Below are 19,627 nucleotides of genomic sequence, written 5' to 3'. Positions count from 1 at the left end.
GGAAGCAGCAGTGGCTCCAGAACAAAGAAATGGAAGCAATAGTTACTCCAGACCAAGCCTGGAACTTGTGGTCGGTCCTGTACATGCACTGCCGACACTCAGCTACAAGAATTGGAGGGCTGGACTGGGGCCAGAAGTTGAGATCACTCTGGATCAGGGACTGGAATTTCAAATAGGATCTGGAAACTCGAGTCACTTAGGATCAAAGACTGGCTGTCATCATTCAGGAATAGGGACTGGAAGGTGTGGTCAGTCTTGTATGGGATTGTGTTCACTCCTGTACAGGATATGGAAACTGCAGTCACTAGGGACCAAGGAGCGTGACATAATGGAAAGAGTCAAAGGAAGTGAGTTCTAATTATAGCTCTGCCATTTGCCTGCTGTTACATTGGGAAAATCATTTAATGTCTTGAGGCCTCAGTTTCCTCAACTGTAAATGGAAATTTGAAACCTGTTCTCCCTCCCACTTAGACTGTGAGTCCCAGGTGGGACAGACGCTGTGTCCACCATGATTAACCTGTATCTACCTCATCACTTAGAACAGGGCTTGACACATAGTAAGAAACACCATTAAAAGAGAGTCTGTAAGCTGTGTTGGTTTAGGACCAGGGTCTGGGAACTTAAAAGCTTCACCATGTCCATGCTTCACTCCCAGCTCAGCTCACAATATTCCTACCCTACTTTATCTTCAGTACTTCCAACTGCCAACTCTTTCTGCTCTGTATCTTACCCTGTCCACCTCTTGTTATGCAAATCCACCCCCTCAACTCTGGCCTCCTAGTTGAATTCAACTCACTCACCTTCCTGTTCTTCCATCCATCTTGACTCACCAATACCAGTTCTGGATCAGTTCCAAAGTACTCTTCTTCCAGTTCCGTCATTAGGCCGTCACCAAAACCTGCCGGTCTCACCTTCACAACATCGCCATATCTGCCCTTTCTTCTCCATCCAAACCACTACCTTGTTAGTACAAATCACTCATCATATCCCGACTGGATTACTGCATCAGCATCCTTTCTGATGCCCCAATCTCCTGTCTCTTCCCACTTCGGTCTATACTTCATTCTGCTGCCTAGATTATCTTTCTATAGAAATGCTTTGGGCATGTGATCCCAGTGCTCAAAAATCTCCAGTGGTTACCTATTAACCTTCATATCAAACAAAAGCTCCTCACTATTGGCTTCAAAGTTCTCCAACACCTTGCCCCCTCCTTCCTCGCCTTCCTTCTCTCCTTCCACAGCCCAACCTGCACACTCCACTCCTCAGGTGCTACCCTCCTCACTGTGCCTCGTTCTCACCTGTCCCACCGTCAACCCCTGGCCCACGTCTTACCTCTGGCCTGAAACACCCTCCCTCCACACATCCGCCAAACTAGCATAATTCCTCCCTTCAAAGCCCTTTGGAAAGCTCACCTCCTCCAGGAGGCCTTCCCTGACTGGGCTCCCCTTTTCCTTTGCTCCTCCTCCCCTCCACATTGCCCCAACTCCCTCCCTCTGCTCTTCCCCTCTCCCTGCCCCACAGCACTTGTGTATATATGTACATATATACTATTGCATTTATTTTACTAATGATGTGTATATAATTCTATTTATTAATAGCCATGCTATTGATGCCTATCTACTTGTTTTGTTTTGTTTTGTTGTCTGTCTCCCCCTTCTAGACTGTGAGCCGATTATTGGGAAGGGATTGTCTCTATCTATTGCTGAATTGTACAGTGCTCTGCACCCAGTAAGTGCTCAATAAATGCACTTGAATGGATGAATGAATAAATGCCACAGAATGTTGTTTGCTGAAATCCAGCCATCAGGCCAACTTTAGGCCACTTAAAACTTAATCTCACTCACTAAAACTCTGCTTTTTCTTCCACTTAGCAATATTATTTCTCTGCCTCTTTGCTTCCCATTCTTGTTGCTCCCACATTCTATCCCATACATCTACAATTCCCTCACCCTTGCTCTCCCCAATGACATGGCCAATTACTCTGTAGGCATAATTGGAACCATTGGGCCTGAGTTCCCCATAATAAATCCCTCATCTCCCCAGCTCTTTTATCCCTCCATCCACTCTCCTATCCTCTCAGCTATCTCTGCAGATGAAAACACCTGTTTGCTTTCAAAATCAGCTTCCTCTGACTTGCTTTTGAACTCATCCCTCTCACCTTAAATAATATCATTGGTACCCTCTCTTCTTCCTTCCTTGGCTCACTTCTTCATCTCTGAGGGCTCCTTGGGGGTTCTTCAAGGCTCTGGGTGACCTTTTCCTTTCAATTCATATTCACTACTTATGGAACCCTTGATTGAGTTCCCTCGATTAACCGTCACCTCTCTGTGATTGATTCCCAAATTTTCCTACTCTCTGTCTCTGCAAACATTTCCTCCTGCCTTCAGGACAAAATAATGAGGCTGTCCTGCTGGGCTGTCACACTTAATATGTCCCAAAGTGAATTACTCATCTTTCCCTTCAAATCCTCTCATTCACCTCACTTTCTATTGTAGTATCATAAGTGCTCTGTGCCCAGTATGTGTTCCATAAATGCCACTGATTAATTGATTGCTGAGCATGAAGCCTCTGTGACTTGGATCCAGTATCGCCTTTTCTCCATTTTAGGTCCCAGCTTTCAGCTTCCTGCCTGGTGCATGGTCATTATTTTCCTGGGGATTGCTGTTCTCATCCTGCTGGTCATATACATCCCCTCATCCAGGAAGTGTGAGTGCTTCTGTTGGACTCATGTATCACTGCCTCTGACTTTGGCTCATCTTTTCTCAGAATGAAGACTTCTTAAACTGCCCTTCTCAGCCTTGGCTGTGTCTAACTCCCCAGTGGTCTTTTGGTCTTCATACTGAATAATCCCAGCCAAGATAGAAGGATAGATAGTGGTGGGCAATTCCACTCCATTCTGGATTAGAGCTTCCCTGATTCTTTGCTCAGTTTTGCAACAAGTAGAAGGAAGATCTGTGATTTATTCAAGTAACCTTTGGCTCCCATCTCTCATGAGGTAGACTTCTACCAAACAAGAGCAAGAGAAGAAGATCATTATGAGCAGGGAATGTATGCTAAGTCTGATATACTCTCCCAAGCCCTTAGTACAGTGCTCTGCACTAAGTATGGGCTCAATAAATACCACTGATTAATCAATGTACGTGTGGGTGGCAGGGAGCCAAGAGGAGATACCTATGCTCTCAACAGTGTGGGTAACTGCCCTTACCAGTACCAGCTCTGCCTGGTCTCAGCCACCAAAATTCGGGGTCCCCGTGATAAAGATGACACTCTTTCCATTTCACTATTTAGGCTCAGTTTCTCTCATTTCATTTTCAGCCCATGGGGAGAATGACTGTGAGACTGCCAGAGACTCTAAGATTTCCTGTGAAAGTTGTCCTGGTGACAAGAGCTCGGCAAGGCTTGCAGCCCTGTTGGAGGAGCTGTGCACCAGCCAACAGGGTGAGGAGAAACCGTGAAATGCTCAGAAATGCCCAGAAACCAAAGCTGACCTCTCTATGTACCAGTAAACCAGAAAGGCAACAGTGGCCACATCCAAAGGCTGCTACTCTAACCAAATCCTCCTCTACCTCTCAGCTGCTTTTGACTCCACTGACCATCCCTTTCTCCTGGAAATATTATCAACCTTGGCTTCACTGTCATTGTCCTTTCCTGGTTCTCCTGCTATCTCTCTGGCCTCTCATTCTCAGTCTCTTTTATGGGGTTCTTCTCTGCCCTCCACCCCCTACCTGTGGGGTCCCTCAAGATTCAGTTCTCCATGTGCACCCAGTCTCTGCATCCAGTCACTCACATGACTTCAACTACCACCTCTTTGCAGATGATTCCCAAATCTACATCTTCAGCCCTGATTTCTCTCCCTCTGTGCAATCTCACATTTCCTCCTGCATTCAAAAGCTCTATTCTACTTGGATGTCCTGCCGTCACTCAAGCTTAACATGTCCAACATGCTTATCATGCTTAACATGCTTAGGAGAAGCAGAGTGGCTTAGAACTAGAGTCCAGGCTTGGGAGTCAGAGGTCATGAGTTCTAATCCCAGCTCTGCCACTTGTCAGCTATGTCACTTTGGGCAAGTCACTTCATTTCTCTGTGCCTCAGTTACCTTATCTGTAAAATGGAGATTAAGACTGTGAGCTCCATTTGGAAGAACCTAATTACCTGTATCTACCCCAGCGCTTAGGACAGTGCTTGGCACATAGTAAGTGCTTAACAAATACTAGCATTATGTCCAAAACAGAATTCCTTATCTTCCCACCCAAACCCTGTCCTTCCCCTGGGTCTCCCATCCTGTGGATGGCACCCCCATCCTTCTCATCTCAAAAGCCCGTGACCTTGGTGTGATCCTTGACTCCTGTCTCTCATTCAACCCACATATTCAATCCATCACTAAATCCTGTTGGTTTAACCTTCACGACATTGCTAAAATCCACCCTTTCCTCTCCACCCAAACTGCTATGTTGTTCATCCAAGCACTTATTCTATCTCTCCTGGATTATTGTATCAGTCTCCTCGCTGACCTCCCAGCCTCCTGTCTCTCCCTACTCCACTCCATACTTCATTCTGCTGCCCAGATTATTTTTCTATAAAAATGTTCAAACCATGTTTCTTCACTCCTCAAGAACTTCCAGTATTTGCCCATCCACCTCTTCATCAAATAAAAATTTCTCACAGTTGGCTTCAAAGCACTCAATCACATTGCCTCCTCCTACCTCACCTCATTACTCTCCTCCTATAACCCTGCCTGCACATTTCTCTCCTCTAATGTCAACTCAGTGTACCTTGAACTCATCTATCTCACCACTGACCTCTTGCCCAAGTCCTGCCTCTGTCCTGGAATGCCTTCCCCCTTTATATCTGACAGACAATTGTTCTTCCCACCTTCAAAACCTTACTGAAGGCACATCTCCTCCAAGAAGTCTTCCCTGACTAAGCCCTCCTCTCCTCCCACTCCTTTTTGTGCCAACTTGACTTAGTCCTTTTATTCACCCCACCCCCAGCCCTCCAGTATATATGTATGTGTCTGTAATTTTGTTTATTGATAGTAATGTACATCTCCACCTCTAGACCACAGGCTCATTGTTGGCAGGGAATGTGTCTGTTATATTTGTTTTGCTGTACTCTTGCCAGAACTTGGTAGAGTGCTCTGCACACGGCAATTGCTCAATAAATACAATTTACTGACTGATAACAACCCCTTAAGTTCTTCCTCAAAGTGAAAAAAAACAAGCTTCTTCTTTGAAAGTTTTTCATTAGGAAAATCTCAGGTCCACCCTGGCCAGGTCCCCTGAAAAAGGATGGGAGACAAGAAGCATGAGGAAAATTGGAGAAGGTGGGGGCAAGGGGAGGAAGGTCAAGCTGGAGATGAGAGAGAAGTACAGATGATGGCAGACAAAGACTTCCTGCTCCAGCAGAGGTGCAGCCCCATCCTCTATTTACTGGGTGGAAAAGTGAAGTTCATGAACTGTGGGGTTCGCCTCCTCTCCTGAGTCCTGCCGAGGCCTTCTGAACACCATGCCTAGTTTGGGGTTTGCTCATCTGGCCCCCAACAGCTCCTGTTAAGATACCTCTGTTGGATGTAGGATATATAGATCCAAACCTCAAGGAGGAATAGTATAAAGGGAGTTCTTGGTGCCAATGAACGTTCTCTTGGGTGTATATTTAGGAAGGCGATTTCCCCATCCCACTAACTCTGGGTCTTTCAGCATTTGATTGACAATGATAGCAAAATCCTCCTAAAGATTACTTCTGAGATTCAGGCCAACAAATAGCTGGATATATTTATAGAGACAGGTAATGAGCTGTAGACAACCAATGAAAGCAGGAAACAGGAGCGAGATCCCAGGACATGTGAGTTCAATTTCTTGTTTCCCAGTGTGGGAGCCAATGTCATGGAAAGTGCCACTAACCCAATCTTCTGTGCTTGTCCTTTGTCCAGGTGCTGTGTGTGAGCTCTTCCCCCTGGGGTGGCATATGAGTGGCAGTAGGTGTTACTTCTTGTCCAAAGAGAAACAGAGCTGGGAGGAGGATGCCAGTGACTGTGACGACAGGAAATCCCAGCTCCTGGTCCTGGAAGATGAGGCTGAAGCTGTGAGAACCCGGGAGACACCAGGGTTCACACCAGCAACCAAACGCTTTTTTTCAGCCCCGCATTTACTGAGAATCAACTGAAGCTATAGTTGTGTCTGTCTCTGTCGCCTCTTGTGGCTATGGTTCCTAAGGGTCTTCATCCTCAGGGGAAAAGTCTGGTGAAGCATTGTAGCCTAGTCGAAAGAGCGGATCTGGAAGTCAGATGACCTGGGTTCTAATCCCAGCTCTGCCAAAAACTTGCTGTGTGACCGTGAGCAAGTTATTTATCTTCTTTGGACCTCAGTTCTCCTGTTCTCCTTCCTACTAAGACTGTCAGCCACATGAAGGACAGGGACTATGTCCAACCTAACTGACTTGTCTCTACGCCAGTGCTTAGAAAGGTGTTTGACACATACAGAGTGCTTAATCAATACCATAAAATAAACAAACAAATCTGATGCTGTATCCATCCCAAAGAGCTCAGAGTGTTGGTGACAGGCTCAGGTTGCGTGAGTGGGGCTGGCTGAAGGACTCTCAGAGGTCAAGCCATTTTCATTGACTTCACAGGACAGGATCTCTTGGATAAGACTGACTGATGAGTATTTCTGGATTGGGTACAACTATATCAAGACTCAGGGTCGATGGATGTGGCTGCAAGACTCTGAATTCTCTGGATTCAGGTAGGGCCTCCTGAAGGTCTGGGTCCTTGTGATGAGCCAGAGAGTACAGAACAGCATAATGTTCCTTTTCCTTTAAACATCCAAGTCCTTTTTCAACTGGACCCCACCCAGACCCTTCTGCCCTTGCTTCAAGATGCCTCTGGGAAATTGCGTTGAAGAGAAGAGGGCGAAGGATGCAAAGAGGCTTCTAAGCTTTAGAATGGGAAGCAGCATGGCACAGTGGATAGATCATGGGCCGGGGGGCACAAAGTCATGTGTTGTAATCCCAGTTCTACCACTTGTCAAGTGTATGGCCTTAGGCAAGTCACTTCATCTCTCTCTGCCTCAGTTACCTCATTTTGAAAATGGGGATTGAAACTGTGAGCTTCACGTGGGACAGGGACTGTGCCCGACCTGATCTGCTTCTATACACCCCAGTGCTTAGTTCAGTGTCTGGCAAATTGTAAACACTTAACAAATACCATTAAAAAAACCAAAACATTAGCAAGAGATGGTGGGAACAGGACTCACTCTTGGGTGTGGCAGGTTGGAAATTCTCATGGGGTAAGAGAGCTTAAGACTCTAGAAGACTGGAAGACTCTGCCATGAATAGCCCAGAGGTGAGCGATGTAATATTTTGAATATTAAGATGTTGATTGAACCAATACCTTTGTTCCTTTACAACTGATTTAAATGAAAGTCTCTTTTCCTTGAACTCAAGCTCAATCCACACTAGTTTCTGTTATATTATTCTTTTAGCAACTTCTCAGCTGCAGGTGCTTAGTCTTCCTCCCATCCCCCTCCTCTTTTCCACAGTGATCCACCGCTCTACAGTTCTCCCTGCATCTGGGACTGGGAGCCCCATGTGGGACTGGGACTATGTCCAACTTGGTTAACATATCTACCAAGATACAAGTCAGTACTTGGCACATAGCAGTCACTTACCAAATGATCATGATTGCCTGTGGGAGATGGAATCTTTATCTCCTTCCTCACTATTGCCATTGCCTTTTATAAAGTTAGATTTCAGCTATAAGAGAACCTGTCCCAAGTTAGGCTTCTGCCAGGGGCTGGATGCTTGTCCTTGGTCTGGATACTAAGTCTGGATGCTTGACCCCACCACTGTCAACATGCACTTGGATTTCCCCTTGTATGTTAAGATGTTTCCCTCTGGTAGGGCCCAGCACCAAAGGGTTTCCTCTGTGACTCCCGAGTACAGTTGGCTCAGTTCAGCCCATCATTATAGGACCTTGGGTACCTATCTCCATTCAATGCATAAATTTCACCTAAAAAAGTTTTGTGAGATAAGAATTCTTTGATGCTAATAGACTGACTTCATTTCAGAAACTTGCTGCTTGTAATGTTATCTTGCTACTTGGTGCTGAGCATGACTTGTGTGTGACATTTCTTCGCTTTGTTAGTGTCAAACAAGGAATTATTATCATAGAAAGTGTGCCAATTAAAAATAGAGGTTCAGGAGGGGTTGGAATAAATTTGGAGATGTTCATACTGTCATGCTCTACAGAAAATTAGGAATACTGAAGGAAAATGATGTTAAATTGTCTTTCATTTCATTATTCATGCATATATATGTACATATATACATATTATTATTATATTATTGTTCATACACACTTGCCCTTATGTACACAGTTTGCATAACTCACTACTTAAGAACTTACTGAATCCTTTTCTTCCTCCTATTGTTATTTGCTTTAGTGTCTGTCTCCCCCTTGTAAGTTCCTTGAGGACAGGGTTCACTCTTATTAATCCATCCATCAATCAATCAATAACTATCATTTATTGAGTTACCACTCTGTGCAGAGCATTGTAGTAAGCACCCAGGGAAGCTAGAATTGAATTCGTGGACAAGATCCCCACCCTCAAGGAGCTTACAATCCTGCATGGAAAAGAGGCCCTGTAACAAATTACAGATAGGAGGAAGCAAGAGAAAAGTGAGATATGCATTTGGGTGCTAGAGGAGGAAAGTGGTGAGTAGTCAAGTCCTTAGTTGATGTGGAAGTGCTGAAGTGACATTAAAGAGAGGAGATGGGGTGGTAAATTAAGAGATTAATCAGGGAAGCTCTCCCAAAGATGTGATTTCAGAAGGACTTTGATGATGGGGAAAGCAATAATTTGCCGGATCTGACGGAGGCAGGAGGGTGGGCATGAAGAAGAGGTAAGTGGCAGAAGAAAAGAGAGCAAAGCATGGTGAGTGGGTTGGCTTGAGTGGAGTTAAGTGTGGGAGGTGGAGTGTAGTTGGAGAAGAAAAAGGACAAGTACAGGAGAGAAAATTTATTGAGTGCCTTAAAAACAAAGGTGAGGAATTTCTCTTTGATGTAAAGAGGAATGAACAACCATTAGAGGTTTGTCAGGAGTTGGGAGGCATGAGCAAATGATGTTTTAGAAAAATGATCTAAACAGCAGATTGAAGTGTGGACTGGAAAAGGGAGACCCTGGAGACAGAGAAATCAGTGAGAAGGCTGATGCAATAGTGATGATGGGATATGACAGGTGGCATTTAAATGGAGAGGAAAGGATGGATTCTGTAAGTGTTGTATAGGAAGAACCCACATAGTTTGATGACAGAGAGAATATAAGATTTAGATGAGAGGGAGGAATCTAGGGTAATGCTAAGTTTACAAGATTGAGAGATGGAGAGGATGGTGGGTTGTTTTTTTTAACTGTCATGGCAAAGTTTGGTGGAGAAGAAGATTTGAGAGGGAAGATGAGTTCAATTTTCAAAATGTCCTGGAGGCAGGTGGAAATGAGAGATTTAAGGGAGGTAGAGAGGTTGCTAAGCAGCAAGGTAGTTTTGGGAATTTTCTGCCTAAGGATCACAGTTGAAACCTCCCCACCCCAAAGCACTTGTGTATTTTTGTACATATTTATTATTCTATTTATTTTATTAATGATGTGTATATATCTATAATTCTATTTATTGTGATGCTATTGATGCCTGTCTACTTGTTTTGCTTTGTTGTCTGTCTCCCCCTTCTAGACTGTGAGCCCATTGTTGAGTAGCTATTGTCTCTATCTGTTATGGAATTGTACTTTCCAAGTGCTTAGTACAGTGCTCTGCACACAGTAAGCACTCAATAAATATGATTGAATGAATGAATGAATGAATGAGCTATGTCAGTCATCAACAGAAACTGTTTCGTATATATGCAATTCCAGAGAAAATAAAATGAATTATTTGTGTTCTTTCCTTTTCAGGATAGTAACTGAAAATTACACTGGAAAAGACTGTGCTTCTTTCAAAGGAAGGCCTAACATCATCCCTGAAGACTGTGGAACCTCCTGAGGCTGGATCTGTAAGCGAAACGCAACTTTGCTGAAGCCCTGAATGTGTGCAGGGAAGCACCCAGCATCCTCTGGGATGACCCTTTCTTACTAATTGTCCTCGCCTAGCAGGCTTAGATTGGGTTGGAAACCCTAAGATAAAGAGTCTAAAACAGTGCTGGAAGCAAGCCAGAACCAAGCTAAACTCTATGTTGCAGTAAGAAAAGTTTTTGGAAGGAGTGTCCCAGGGTTTGTCCCAGGGTGGCAGGGATGCTGGGGAGATGGAGGAAAGATAAGAGCATTGGGGAGGGAATGCTCTGCCTAGCTCTGACCCTGGCCCTGGCTCTCTGCTGACTTTGGTGGCCAGTAGCTACAGTCATTTCACTCTGTCTCAAGACCCTGAGACCACATGCCTAGGGTCAACTTCACTGAATGGCTTCCTCCCTTCTGCCCACCTCTCCAACCTAAGAGCCTGTTTTCTTTTCCACCAAGCTGCCTTTCTTATCCCTAAAAGCCCACTTATGGACCAGATAGGCTAGAAGAGGTAATTGGTGTTTTGGTAGAAATGATTTTACTTTCAACACTGGTCTATAAATACTCTGGGGACAACTCTCAATAGAATATTGGGCAGTCTATAGAGTGTGATGCCAGACTGGGATATTCTATTTGAGTTGGTGTAGCTTTGTGGTTGTGATTTGTGAGTCAAAATTAATAAACTACACTAGAAAATATCATTCACTCTGATTTGTCTGAAACCAAGTAATTGTGGCATTTGTTAAGCACTTGCTATGTCTTAAGCACTTTGCTAAGCTCTGGGGTAGATGCAAGAGAATCAGGTTGGAAACAGTCCATGTCCCTCATGGGGTTCCCAGTCTAAGTAGGAGGTAATTGAATCACCATTTTATTGATAAAGAAACTGATGCACCAAGAAATTGTGACAGTGTCACACAGAAGGCAGGTTGCAGAGCTCAAATTGAAACCCAGGTCCTCCACCACCCAGGCCCATGCTCTGTCCTGAGAAGGAGCATGGTGTAGTGGACCTGGGAGTCAAAAGGTTAAGAGCTCTAATCCTGTTTCTGCCACTTGTCTGCTTTGTGACCTTGGACAAGTCACTTAATTTCTCTGTGCTTTAGTGACCTCTTCTGTAAAATGAGGATTAAGACTGGGAGGCCCATATGGGACAAGGGATTGTGTCCTACCCAATTTGCTTCTTTCCACCCCAGAGCTAAGTACAGTGCCTGGCATATGGTAAGAGCTTAAAAAATACCATAATTATTATTAATTATTGTTTCCACTAGACCATGTTGACTCCCAGTTCTCTGTCAACTAAGTCATGTTGGGTCTACAGCATGGTATCTACAAAACCATTCAGTCACTGTTTCCCCAGTCCTCAAGAATCACCAGTGGTTGCCCATCTACCTCCTCATCACCCTAAGGCTCCTTACCATTGTTTTTAAACCCTTCAATCACACCACTCCTTCCTACTTCACTTGACTTATTTCCTACTACAACCCAGCCCACACATTTTGTTTCTCTAGTGCAATCTATTAGTTATCTCAATCTCATCTATCGCATGACTGACCCCTTACCCAGGTCCTATCTCTGGCCTGGGATACCTTTCCCCTTCATATACAACAGATAATCACTCTTCCATCTTCAAAGCCTGATGAAAAACATATCTCAATCAATCAGTCAATAGTATTTATTTTTTAATACTATTTACTAAGCACTTATTGTGTGTCAAATACCGTTCTAATCAATAGAGTAGACACATGTGAATTAGTCCCTGTCCCACGTGGGGCTTACAGTCTAAATAAGGAAGGAGAGGAGAACCAAAGTGGGAAGAATTTAAGTTCATTCATTCATTGAATAGTATTTATTGAGCACTAACTATGTGCAGAGCACTGTACTAAGCGCTTGTAATGCACAAATCGGTAACAGATAGAGACAGTCCCTGCCCTCTGATGGACTTACAGTCTAATCGGGGGAGACGGACAGACAAGAACAATAGCAAAAAATAGAATCGAGGGGATGAGCATCTCATTAAACCAATAGCAAATAGATAGAATCAAGGTGATGTACATTTCATTAACAAAATAAACAGGGTAATGAAAATATATACAGTTGAGCAGACGAGTACAGTGCTGAGGAGATGGGAAAGGAGGGGGGAGGAGCAGAGGGAAATGGGGGGAAAAGAGGGTTTAGCTGCAGAGAGGTGAAGGGGGGTGGTAGAGGGAGTAGAGGGAGAAGAGGCGCTCAGACTGGGAAGGCCTCTTGGAGGAGGTGAGCTGTAAATAGGGTTTTGAAGAGGGGAAGAGAATTAGTTTGGAAGAGGTGAGCAGGGAGGGCATTCCAGGACCGCGGGAGGACGTGGCCCAGGGGTCGACGGCGGGATAGGCGAGAACGGGGGACGGTGAGGAGGTGGGCAGCAGAGGAGCGGAGCTTGCGGGGTGGGCAGTGGAAAGAGAGAAAGGAGGAGAGGTAGGAGGGAGCAAGGTGATGGAGAAACTTGAAGCCTAGACTTGGGCAAGTGACTTGTATTTGGCAGAATTAGGACTAGAACCCAGGTTCTCTGACCTCTGACTCCCAGATCCATGCTCCTTCCACTAAGCCATGCAGCTTCTCCACCTCTTTATTTATTGAGCGTTTACTGTGTGCAGAGGACTGTACTAAGTGCTTTGGAGACTACAGTGTAACAGAGTTGGTAGACACTTTCCCTGTGCAAAAACGAGTTTACAGTCTGGAGGATGAGATAGACATTAATATAAGTGAAAGAATTACGGTTATGTACATAAGTCCCATGGGTCTGAGAAAAAAGGGTGAAGATCAAAGTACAAGGGTAACACTGAAGGGAGTGGGAGTAAAAGAAACGAGGTCTTAGTTAGGAAAGACCTCTTGGAGTTGTGCCTTCAATAAAGTTTTGAAGGTGGGCAGAGTGATCATCTGTCGAATATGAAGTGGTTGGGTGTGGAGGTGGGGCGAGTGGGCACTCCAGGCCTAGTTCAGATACTAAGCTATCTTTGGAGTGGGCATTCCATGCCAAAGGTGGGATAGACAAGATCAAGGTACCATGAGCAGATTGACAATACAGGTGCGATGTGTGAGAGCTGGGCTGTAGTAGAAAATCAGGGAGGCAAGGTAGAAAGGAGCAAGGTGATTAAGTGCTTTAAAGCTGATGGCTGATGGTAAGGAGTTTCTGGGTGATGCGGAGGTGGATGGGCAACTACTGGAGGTTCTTGAAGGTTGGGGAAGCATGGACTGAACTTTTTTAGAAAAATGATCTGAGGAGCAGAGAAAAGTACTAACTGGAGTTGGGAGAGACAAGAAGCAGGAGAAGAGGAACTTGGGTCAGCGGGTGTAGACAACTTGCTCAATGAGTTTGGAAAGGAATTCATTCATTCAATCATATTTACTGTGCAATTACTGTGTGCAGAGCACTGTACTTAGCACTTGCTAGAGTACAATACAACAATAAACAGACACATTCCATGCCCACAATGAGCTGAAAGTTTAGAAGGGGAGACAGACATTACTATAAATAAAAATGAATTACAGATATGTACATAAGTGCTGTGGGGCTGGGATGGGGAATGAACAAAGGGAAAAAGTCAGCATGACTCCAATCCGTACTTCACTCTGCTGCCCATCTCCCTCCTACAGAAACTCTCAGAACATGTTTCCCAGGTCCTCAAGAAGCTCCAGTGATTGTGAATCCTCCTTTGTATCAGACAAAAACTCCTCACCATTGGCTTTAAAGTATTCAATCACCTCATCCCCTCCTACCTCACACACTATGCTCTTCTGCCTTGATCTCATTTGTCTCACAGCCAACCTCTCACCCTTGTCCTGCCCCTGGCCTGGAATACCATCCTTTCTGAAATCCAAGAGACAATTACTTTCCCCACCTTCAATAAGGTTTTGAAGGCACATCTCCAAGAGACCTTCCCTGATTAAGTCCTCCTTTCCTCTTCTCTCACTTCCTTCTGCATCACCCTGACTTGTTCCTTTTGTTCATTCCCCCCCACCCCCTGGCCCCACAGCACTTATGTGCATATGTTTAATTTATATATTTATATTAATGTCTGTCTTCCCACCTCTAGACTGTAAGCTCACTTTGGACAGAGAATGTGTCAGATCATTGTTGTATTATTCTCTCTCAAGTGGTTTAGTGCAATGCTCTGCACACAGTAAAGCTCAATTAATACTATTGAAAGAATGAATGAATGAATAAATGGGTCATGATGAATTGAGAAAATTGGAAATATTTCCTCCAAGAGGTTTTCCCCAACTAAACCCTCATGTCCTCTTCTCCCACTCTCTTCTGCATAATCCTTGCACTTAAATTTATATATTCTCGTAACATGAGAGTCTGTATATGCTGAAGAAGCTTAGAACTATGACATATAAGGTTACCCATAAAGGAAAGGTCTGAGCTGAAGCATCAGATGAAATCGATTCACCTGTACTGGGCAGCAGTGGCAGGGGAAACTGAAAAAGCTGGATGATCAAGTGATTAAAATGTTGATCAAAGAAAACTGCAGAGGCTCAAGTTTTTACTGCGAGGAAGAAGGGAATGGTTACCTCCTTATCTTTACGAAGAAAACTCTACGGATATACGTACCAGAATTACTTTGCAACAGAAGATGGGATTTTCTGAAGAGGGCATAGAGTCGCTTTGCATCAGGGACGACTAGATGGCATTTGAAGAAGATTTGCCCTACCCTCAGACCCATAAGCGCTTATATATATACCTAAACTTTATTTATTTCAATGTTTGTCTCCCGTGTAGACTGTAAACTAATTGCAGGAAGGGAACAAGGGAACGTTATCTACCAACTCTGTTATATTGTCCTCTCCTGAGCACTGAGTGCACTGCTCTATAAAAAGGAAACTTTCAATAAATACAATTGATTGATTGATTTCCATTGATTGCTATGGAAAGTTTGGTGGCCTGCCATTGAAAGGGTGTCATCCATTAGCTGTCAGAAACAGGGAAATATGCCTGGGAATCAGACTGGACAAACCAGGAAATCTGCTACTGGCCAATAATATTTGGCTTCTTTTCCCTTAGATCGTGAGCTCCTTGAGGGCCAGAAACTGTGTCTGAATCCCACTTCTGATCACTTTCCCAATGATTAGTATAATGCCCTGTACATAGTAAGCACTTAATAAATGATATTACTACTACTTCTCTACAGTAGAACAGGAAAGTAGGAGCCATGTTTAGTTAATAAGAGGAAATTTTTTAATCCATTTGGTTAGATATACAGTGAAGAGATGAAGGGGTTTGCTTACCAAGTTGTTTCTTCCAGGTTAAACTCATTGGCACCTACTATTCCAGAATGCCCCACCCCACTAACAGAAAAATCTATTCACCATTATGTGGCAATTATTTACCTCTGATCATTCCTGGATTGACAGGGATTGACAGCTGATCAAAGAGAAGAGTCAAAGAAGAGATGAGATTTAGCAGACAGAAAGGGAAGCCATCTTCTTAAGCAAGTTCAGAGACCAATCTATCTTCAGTGGGCAGGGAATGTGTCTACCAACTCTGTTGTACTGTACTCTCCCTAGCATTTAGTACTGTGCTCCACACACGGTAAGTGTTCAGTGAATACCATTGATAGAATGATTAATTAGTAGTATTTACTGAGTGGTTACTGAGTGCTGAGCACTGTACTAAGCATTTAAGAGTATAAAGATGGGAGTGAGTGACCCTTCCCCTGACTCATCTGACTCAGGAGGGACTGCCCCGTCTGAGACACCTGGTGCTGTCGCTGCTGTCTCTCACTGCCCTCCCACAGGCCTCTCACAGATATCTTGTTGGAAGATCTTGCCAAAATTACAAGTAAGAGAAGGATATATAAGTAAGTGCTCCATAGTTGAAGCTCTGGGCAGGAATGAAGTCCCCATCTGTAAGTAACTATGCATCTGTGGGTGAACCTGGAGAAAGGAGGGGATCCAGAATTGAGTCACTGCAGCTCAGCTCTCCTGCCCGGGTGACTGAGAAACTCTCCTCAATGGCTGCTCAAGACCATTACCATGATGAGAGGCAACTGAGATAATTGAGGGAAATTCTGATCATAAGGCACAGGCCAGTTACCATGTTCACCTCTGTTAGAGAAGGTGATAAGTGAAATACTGAGCCACAGACTGTGATAGAGCCTGGGAAAGATACAAGAGACAGAATGGGCCATTTTTTTTCCAAATGGAATTACCCCTGATCACATACCTCTCTTGTCCATGGGATGGTTTGAAGAAAAGGTGCCTCACACCCTAGACAGGAGTGTATATGTTCACGGGTTTCCCCACTCTGCTCCACAAAGTCCTGCAAAGCATAATTCATTCATTCAATAGTATTTATTGAGCGCTTACTATGTGCAGAGCACTGTACTAAGCGCTTGGGATGAACAAGTCGGCAACAGATAGAGACAGTCCCTGCCGTTTGACGGGCTTACAGTCTAATCGGGGGAGACGGACAGACAAGAACAATGGCACTAAACAGCGTCAAGGGGAAGAACATCTCGTAAAAACAATGGCAAATAAATAGAATCAAGGCGATGTACAATTCATTAACAAAATAAATAGGGTAACGAAAATATATACAGTTGAGCGGACGAGTACAGCGCTGTGGGGATGGGAAGGGAGAGGTGGAGGAGCAGAGGGAAAAGGGGAAAATGAGGCTTTAGCTGCGGAGAGGTAAAGGGGGGATGGCAGAGGGAGTAGACGGGGAAGAGGAGCTCAGTCTGGGAACGCCTCTAGGAGGAGGTGATTTTTAAGTAAGGTTTTGAAGAGGGAAAGAGAATCAGTTTGGCGGAGGTGAGGAGGGAGGGCGTTCCAGGACCGCGGGAGGACGTGACCCAGGGGTCGACGGCGGGATGGGCGAGACCGAGGGACGGCGAGGAGGTGGGCGGCAGAGGAGCGGAGCGTGCGGGGTGGGCGGTAGAAAGAGAGAAGGGAGGAGAGGTAGGAAGGGGCAAGGTGATGGAGAGCCTTGAAGCCTAGAGTGAGGAGTTTTTGTTTTGTTTGGACATAACTCACTCACTCTTCATCCAAGGGTAGAAGTGAGCTCATAGTTGTGACTGGGAAGTCTAACCCACATCCATTTTCTCTGAGATCCTCTAATTTCCTTGTATCAATCCCCCAACTTCAACCTCTTTGTCCCTGACCCCTCCTCAAACTCAGCTACAACCATCCACTGGCTTTCTACCCAGCTACAACCTCAGGGGTCCCCTCATTTTCCCCACAACAGGATCCCCCAACCCAGAAACCTCAGCAATATGGCTCCACTTGCACCTCCAACATTTCTCCCAGATCCTATTCTCCCCCAATCCCAATCCCAGTTGTTAGAACACCCAATCCCCTTTCCCCTAGGTTTATGAGACATCAGAACAAGTTATATTTTAAAATAAGGTTTATTTGTTTTCCCCGCTCACAGTCACCACTTCATAGATCTACTATCTCTACTGTCTTGTACCTCATTCTACTGGCTGCCCTAAATTCGAACCAGGAGCCAAACACATCGGGTGAGGACAATCAATCAACAATATTTATAGTTCACCAATCAATCAGTGATATTTATTGAGTGTTTATTGTGTGCAGATGACTATACTGTGTTTGAGAAGAGTACAGTAGACTTAATAGACATGCTCCCTGTCCTCTGGGAGTTTACAGTCTAATTTGGGCAGAGCACTATACTAAGAGCTTGGAAGAGTTCAATAGAATAGGTAGATATGCTCCCTGCCCTCAAGCAGCTTACAAATGTAGCACAAGTATTGTACAAAGAAAACTCAACACTTTCCTAAATGTTTGGGAAGGCAACATAGGCTGAGAAGAGACCACCTCTTCCACTAATATTTTAGATCTAGTGGGGGAGAAAGACATAAAAGTAACTTAGAAGAGGAAGAAGAGAATGGAAAGGATGGATGAATACCAACCCCACCAGCCCTGAGAGAAAAAAATTAGATCCAGAAGATGCTGCCCACGTTCCTGCAGAATCTCAGAGTTCCAGCATAGACACGTTTCTCTTACAGATCCAGTGCAGAGGATATTGACATCCTTGAGAAGCAAACTCATCTTTTGTCTTGAAAGAGACACAGTCGTTTCCAGGAAGGTGTTTTTTCACTGTTACCCTGAAAAGGGGAGGGACAAGTGATTTAGTTCTCACTGGACTTTGAGTGAACTGGTTTGGCGGGGAGGGGGAGAGCAGGGCCTGTATGTCCCTGGCTGGGTCTAGGTGAAGGGTGGGGCTCCTCCATATAGGAGAGAGAGATCTGGGGGCCTGGAAGAGCCCAAGGGCTTCTCAGCCAAACCTGAAAAAGGAAATGAACTAGAGTAGCTGACTTTATTTCAGCCAAAGTATCATAGTCATTTTATCCTTTTCTGACATCACCTACAGATAAAAAAAATTGAGTTCCCATCACCCCACTTCTCAAAACATCCAGTGATTGCCCATCCACCTCCACATCAATTAGAAACTCCTTACCATCACGAGCTTTAAGACATTCAATCAGCTCTCCCACTCCTACCTAACCTTGTTGATTTCCTACTACAACCCAACCCAGTCACACCACATCTCTAATGCCAAACTACTCACTGTAACTTTGTTGACCTACCCCTCATCCTCATTCTCCCTCTGGCCTCTTCATGTATGACAGACAACTGCTCTCCCCACCTGCAAAGTTTTACTTAAATCACATCTCCTCCAAGAGGTCTTTCCAGACTAAGGTTTCATTCGCCTATTCCCTCGTCCTCTGTGTTGTTGCAAACCTGGATCTGTGCCCTTTAATCAATCAATCAATCAATCAGTGGTATTTATTGAGCACTTACTGTTTGCAGAGCACTGCACTAAGCACTTACTAAGGGAGAATATGATAGAACAGAGTTAGTAGACAAATTCCCTGCCCACAACAAGTTTACAGTCTAGAGGGGGAGACTGAAACTCTTGATATTCTTCCCAAATCAGCCCCTAAGCACTTACCTATAATTTATTTCAATGTCTATCTCCCCCTCTAGATTGTAATCTCTTTGTCAACAGGCATAGAATTTCCCAAGGCTATTCTATTGTACTCTCCCGAGCACTTAGTACAGTGCTCTGCCCATAGCAAGTGATCAAAAATTGATTTATTGATTGATCCCACCCCAATTCCCCAAGGCTCTAGAAGTTGTTTCTCAATTTTCCTGTGGCTCCATTTGCTCTCACCCCTCCCTGTGCCCCCAAATATGCTCCTCAATGGCTCATGCCTTCTCCCCACTTTTCTTTTTGGAATCTTGTTTTACAGCTGCGTTTGACTCCTCCATCTGCGGCCAGCAAGGAGGGAGAGGCTTGGGAGTAAACTGTTCACTGCCTTATCCCTCCTCCATCCATCAGGAAGCCCTGTTCACTAGGTAATCCAAAGATTGGCTAAAGTGAAGTATATTTAGAAGAATGAATACTAGAATCAAGGTTAGGCAATCAGTTCTGGGCTTGGTTCAATATCTGTTGCAACATTGACGGAGTCTCTTGGTACCCTAGACATCCAGGGGTAACAAATATTAATTATCTAAGAAAGTAAATATAGGTTATCCTTTCATAACCAGTGGTGCTCAGATATTCTGTGCTTGGTTAACTCACAAGAATTTT

The sequence above is a fragment of the Ornithorhynchus anatinus genome, chromosome 17 (assembly GCF_004115215.2).
Source record: "Ornithorhynchus anatinus isolate Pmale09 chromosome 17, mOrnAna1.pri.v4, whole genome shotgun sequence".
Lineage (NCBI taxonomy): Eukaryota > Metazoa > Chordata > Mammalia > Monotremata > Ornithorhynchidae > Ornithorhynchus > Ornithorhynchus anatinus.
The sequence above is the reverse complement of the archived record's forward strand: the minus strand, read 5'-3'. Positions refer to the sequence as shown.